Here is a 6,201-nt window from a genome sequence, read left to right on the forward strand (position 1 = left end):
TTTGATAATTGGATTGTTATCTTGCTCCTTTTTATTTTTTTTCTTCATTCCTTTGCTGGAGCAGTGTTTTTCTGTCTGGGAGCATCAGAATGTCTCTTACAACTGGAGGACAAAAGCTGTAGAAGCCCCAGAAAAAAAATGTTCCCCTTCTCTTGTGTGTGGATACGCTGGTCTCTGACTAGCCCACCAAAAGTTGTCCATCCTCTTCAGTCCTGAGATGAGGGCAGTAGTTCCTTTGAGCCACCACAGGTTGAGTGTGGGGTTTGGTTTCACTGAAAATTAAAATAAAAATTTTGGAGGAAGAAAAGAGGTAGCACAAACTGTTTCACACTGAATAAAAAGATGGTGTTTGAGATAAGCTAGAGAATGACTAATGCCTTTGTGAGGGTAGAAACTGGGAAGGCGAGAAGAGGAAGTGAAACTTTTACAAAAAAAAAAAGAGGAAGGGTGAGAGGGAAACCCCCGTGGCAGGAGAGTGCCCTTACCCCAGGGCTCTAGGATATTCTTGAGCAGGAGCTCTGTGCAAGCCTCCTGTTTGGGCTGTGTCAGTTTTCAGACTGGAGCACAGCTGCAGGTTCTGTGCCCTGGGCTTGTCTTCTGCTCCTCTGCAGGTATAGGGAGCTGCACCTCGCAAAGGGAGTTCCCTCCTGCTGGGATCAGGCAGCTCCTGGTTTTGGTCCCTGGTCCCATCACGGCTTGTTTGCCCGTGCTGCATGGAAGCAGGTCAGAAAGTCGCACTGGTGCTTGTTGTCCTCTCCTGAAGCGCTATGGTTACTTTTTTTTCCAGCGCAGCAGCTGGAAAACAGGAAAAGCAATAAGAGCTGTTGGCTGCTCCTTCCTATGGCTGTCCCTTCTAGAGGTCACTAATTACCCACAGCTGGCTACTCTAGAGCCTGTTCCCCGTGTCCCCTGGGCCAGCACACTGCTTTCTCACACGGTAAGTACGTGCCGTTGTTTATTATTAGGGACTGACCTGCATACAGTGGGTTCCCACCGTCCTGGAGTTTGAGTCCAAAAAAAAAAAAGCCCATAAACAACTGGTGAAGTAGCTTTATGCTGGTTTTGGTTGTCATTTCTTCTCTGTGCTGATTTTATTAGGTTAATAACTTTACGATTTACTAAGTATCACACAAGATCTCATCACCTGCCAGGACCAGCCCCTCTGCAGCACCACAGGAGTTTTCTGCCTCAAGGGTGAGGGAGCTGCCAAGACAAGATTTCAGTTTTACATGGAGACAGAATTCAGATACCGAAATCTTTGGTATTGTTCTTTGTTTTTAAAGCTAGGCTTTAAAAAGGCAGAGTTGAGTAGCCAAAGGCATGATACTCTGGCTGCTTGTTGTGTGCTGGGAAAAAACTGTGCTGGGACAGCAGTATGAGAGGGAGGGGTAATAACAAGGAGGCTGAGAGCAACCCTGCCGTTCGGGGTGGTGGGGAGTGAGGAGAGCAGAGCCAGAAAAGAAAGTGGAGGTGAAACCAAAATTTTGTGGATCCTTGTTTGAACTAAGTTAAATTCAAAATGCCCTAGGTGTTGCAGATTTCATATATTGATCGTTAGCTTTTTATAGGCCCAAAGTAACAGCAATGCACAAAGCAACCATTTGAAATTAATGAACTGCAACCTGAAACATTAGCAAACGAGCTGCAGTCCTTCCCTCCTCGCTGCACCAGGAAAGTCAGCCAGCAGTAAGTAACACTGCAAGGGCCCGCTGCTACAAAGCCCACAGGTTACTGGGGCTGGCCCTAAAATTATTTTAGCCCTGTCCTGGTGCAGAGGCACTGCCATGTACCTCACCTTCTGAGCCCCGCTGGCCTGTGACCCCAGAGGGTGTGCCATTGACAGCTGTGTGGCAAACCAAGCACCTGGGGAAAAGGGAAGAGCGCAGAAGGAAAGGAGTGAAGTGAGTGCCCCATACTTTGTGTGTTTGCGTGTGCAGAACAACGTGAGGGTTGGTGGTGAAGGAAACACCTGCACGTTTCTGTGGCTGATGAAGGGGCTACCCGAAAGACAAGAATACCCCAGCGACTGAAGTGGAGCTGGTGTGTGGATGATGTGGTAGGCCAAGCAGAGGGGTGGGACATTCCTATCTGCTACAGGAGAATATCACCAAACCACTAACAGAGTCATTTCTAAATTCAGTGCCTCTGAAACTTGTTCTGTTCTTAAATGTTTGCACTGGTGCAGGAAGATCAGCAGCAGACAGGCAGCCCTCTTGGCATAGGAGGAGTTGCAGCAAGGCCCTAGAAACCTTGAGGGAAAACACAGAACAAAAAAACAGCCCACAGGTGTAGACTTAGAGGCACCTAACCCTTAGGCATAGGACAGACTAGGAAATTAGGTCATCCTGCATCCTCATTTCTACAGTCCAAAGAGAATAAAAGCACCGTGTCTCTTGGAGGATATTTGCATAGGACTGGCCTTAATATCCAGCCATTCTCCCTTGTGTATTCGGACTGGCCTTAATACCCAGCCATCCTCCCTTGTGTATTCAACGAAGAAAGAGGAGGGCAGAGAATGATTCACAGCAGCCAAGGCTCAAGAGCAGGAGTTAACCTTTCCACTCTGATTCACCCTCTAGATGTGCCTCTTCCTCCATCAGCTACCAGAAGGGGTGGAACATCTCAGGATAAGGCTGGGATCCCCCTTTTGCTTTGTCATGTGGAGCTGGGCAGAACATACACCTCCTAATTCCAGCACTTGCCTCTCAGCTAATAACAGAACTAATGCAATAGCTGGGTGGGTGGGAAGAGACCAGGCTAGGAGCTGCGTATCACCAGTCTATGATACCATGACATCAAAGCCCATAGCTAGCCAAAAGCATCAGCTTGCAGCTCCCTTTCATTACATCTGCTAGCCTAGCTGTGATGGCAGGGTTTGATCCCCCCCCCCCCCCCCCCCCCCCAAAGTGCAGCCCTGCCAGTACACACAATTACAGAGCACAACTCTATTTTTTTTTTTTGTAATTAAGATTACTGGGGGTTGTACGAGGCAGACCAGTGCTGGTGGCTTCCCCGACATGGGTGCGAATTGCAGCTCTCTTGGCATAATAGCTCCTTCTAAAGCAGAAGAGCTTTGTCCATCCAGCACAGCCTACTGTTATTTCTACATCTGTAAATCAGTCAACATAAAACTTAATGAGCTGCAGACCCCTTCTTCATGAACCCCAGCCAAACAGGAGCACAATGCTGCAGCTGTAGCTATTAAGCTATGGTGGCAGCAAAGCACTCCATTAATACCTCATGCTCAGCAGTTTGTGATGCGTGAGCGCTGAATAATTATGCCCTTGTTACCCTCAAATGAGGCGCAATTGCCAGAAACAAGAGTTTACAATTAAAAAACTGTACCAAGTCAAGGACAACATTTGTTCATTCATAAAACAAGCCTTTCTGGGCAAGAGGACTGTGAGGCAGAAAACCGCCAGGCTTACGTTAACTAGACAGCGCTTTCTAATGCTGTATTGTACCTCCTCGGCTAGACCTCCACAGGCACTTTATCCCAGCTGTTTTGAGAAATCAGCAGAGCTTTAGCTAAAGCACTTGTTACTGTAAAGTAACAGCTCCACGCGTTCAGTTAGTTGCATACAGAGACTACGAAACTGTTAAGTAACCGCTCCTTCCTTACCTACAGCTCAGTGGGAATGAGGATTTCAGGATAATGTCTGCACTGAGATTTTTGAATGACAGCTGGTTAAAAGGAGGGCTGTGCTGAAGATAGACAGACTTGGGCTATTTTGGGCAACACTTCACCTAATCATTCTCTAAGCCAGGGTAGGGTGCGTAAAGAAAATTGTCGTGCTTATGTCTCACAGTATTATGACATCAGTAAGTCTTATGACAAACCCAAGTGATGGATAAAGAGCGTTCTGAAGTTCTCTCCAAACACAGCACTGCAGAATACTACATGCTTTCATGCAGAATATCTAGCAACAGATACCTGGCGGGATAGTTGCTGCATGCTGTTCTCATCAGGCTGCAAATTAATCGCATTACAGAAGAATGTGCTTATGCTGTCACCTCCTTGTGAAGCCCTGACTCTCACCTCAGGACTTGCCAACTTCAAAACAGCCAAGGCTGTTTTATTTTCCCAGTCCTGTTCTAATATTCAGCCAAGAGATAATAGGTCATAAGAAACAAACTGAATGAGTGGGCAGGACATGCGGGCTGGGCAAAGCAAGTTTCGCTGCGGTGCCTGGAGAGGACTGGAATTGCGAGAAGCCCTGTCTGGCATGCTTTATGGCTATGGCTGCCAACATTTCTGTTTGTGGACCCTGAAATTTTTTCCAGCATGCATCATTTGCATTTTTTTCGATAATAAGCTTCTCTCATTTAACTTCCCCAGAGTCCAAGAAATGCTCGGGTACTCCCCATTCCTTTCTTCTGCCTCCCGCCTACCCACGATCCACAGCCCTTTCATTGGAAACCACAGCATAATACAGACCACAGAAATCTTCAAAGCTGCAATACAGCATTATAGGTGTCATGATGCAGCTGAAGCTTGACTTCGTTACAAAAATGAGTTTTTAAAAAGAGCTTGACAAGTTACAAAACAAAAGGAGTAAAAGCAAAACCTTTACTGTTCTAAACTGCTTGGATGAAATATCTCCTCGAGACGGTATTTATCTATTACCAGAAATCCTTCAGGCTACATTTTGAGAAATAAGCATTTGGAAAAAATATCACTAAAATACACTGTTCAATTTATAGCCACACTGACAAAATAAGAGGGCAAGGGGGCTTTCACTCCAGTAAAAACACAGGTGGGAGGAGGGCAAAATCCTCCAGGCCAGATCATTTCAATCCCAGGATCATCTTTGCCCTCTTGTGGGCAAACTTCTCTCCTGCAGCTTCTCAGCAGATTTACCAGCCGTATGCAGGCAGCTGCACCGTGTGGACAGCACAAACAGAATGCAAAAACATTACTGGACTTCCTCGTGTTCCCTTTAGCAGGCCAAGAATAGCTATCCTGAATTCAAAGGGAAGTCAAACCCACAGCCCAGCCACGTAGTTAACCTCGCTCGGTTCCTGCAGAGAAGTATGAAGAAGGCTGTGTGATAAAACAGGTAGCTGTCGTGCTCCTTGCTCTAAGGAGAAGCCCACCTGAGAGCAAAGAAACATGGATGTGCATTGAACAACAGGCAGGCAGACAGCAGCAACCAGGTGCTGCCTGTGCCACTCACAAAGGAAACCTGAAGGCTACTAGCCTGTGTTCTGCCCTGCTGTAGTGTTAATTTACAGCAAATTAATTTGGATCACATTGCTGAGAAAGGAGCTGCCACAATTCTAGCAGTAACAGGACTGAAACTGTGTGATCATGCTCCAAATTATTCAATCTTTCTCACATTTCTTAGATCTTCTCAGGCTTTGTAAATCCACCACTGACGTACCCTTTTAACACAACATTTTGCCCTGATTGCTTGCACCTCATTTTCAAATTAAATTTAATTAATAGCATTAGAGACCTTTTCCCCTTACAATTATGTTCATCTCTGGTGACTTCATCAAGAGAATTTCACCTTTAATATATGATATAGAGAAAAATATACTGTGTCTTTCCAATTTCAGTGCTGACAATTAAAAAAGTGCCATTCTCCTCCTGCTTATAAGATATACAGGTAATAAGCAATCTGTAGGATTATAAAACAAAAAAGCTACCCTGCCAGAAAGCACACAAGTTTATTTCCTTTTCCTCACCCCCCACTACTGACAATCAAACAAACATTTTAAAAAGATCCAGTGGCTTCCCCTCAACCTAGTAACTCAGTCACCTGCATTTTTCTACACCAGAAGATAGGATTTGCTTGTGACACCTTTTCCTGGTTTGTGCTACTGCCTTTAACAAGCCCACCAGTTTATTCAATTTCTCAGCTCCAACTTATCAAGACAATATGAAACCAGCACTTGAATTACTCTTGTTGCAGTAACATATAGACCATGGTAGGTGTAAAGTCTGTTACAAACTAGTTTGGTTGGACCCCGTGGGATGAGACAACACCAACCTTATTGGAAATTTCCTCCTGGAAACGTCCACTGAAAATACTCGGCTTTGCAGATTTGCAAGTTGGACCCTCTCCCCCAGTAACAGGCAAACACAATGCAAGCTCCTTCCTCCAAACCAGGAACAAAGAATGATGTTATTTCCTATGGTTTGTTCTGGGAGAACTATATACTGACGCCAAGCACTAGCAGTAGAAACGAGAAACA

The 6,201-nt window shown here is 45.5% G+C and overlaps 1 long non-coding RNA gene across 1 annotated transcript; it reads right to left on the reverse strand.

Moving 5' to 3' along the window:
* Window positions 1–134: 134 nt before the first annotated feature.
* LOC136790052 (uncharacterized) lies at window positions 135–5,352 on the reverse strand. Its single transcript, XR_010829239.1, has 3 exons — window positions 3,623–5,352; window positions 486–795; window positions 135–272 (listed from the first exon to the last, which is right to left on the reverse strand). It is a non-coding gene; the product is annotated as an uncharacterized lncRNA (long non-coding RNA).
* Window positions 5,353–6,201: the final 849 nt, after the last annotated feature.

This window comes from Anser cygnoides, chromosome 2 (assembly GCF_040182565.1).
Source record: "Anser cygnoides isolate HZ-2024a breed goose chromosome 2, Taihu_goose_T2T_genome, whole genome shotgun sequence".
Classification (NCBI taxonomy): Eukaryota; Metazoa; Chordata; class Aves; order Anseriformes; family Anatidae; genus Anser; species Anser cygnoides.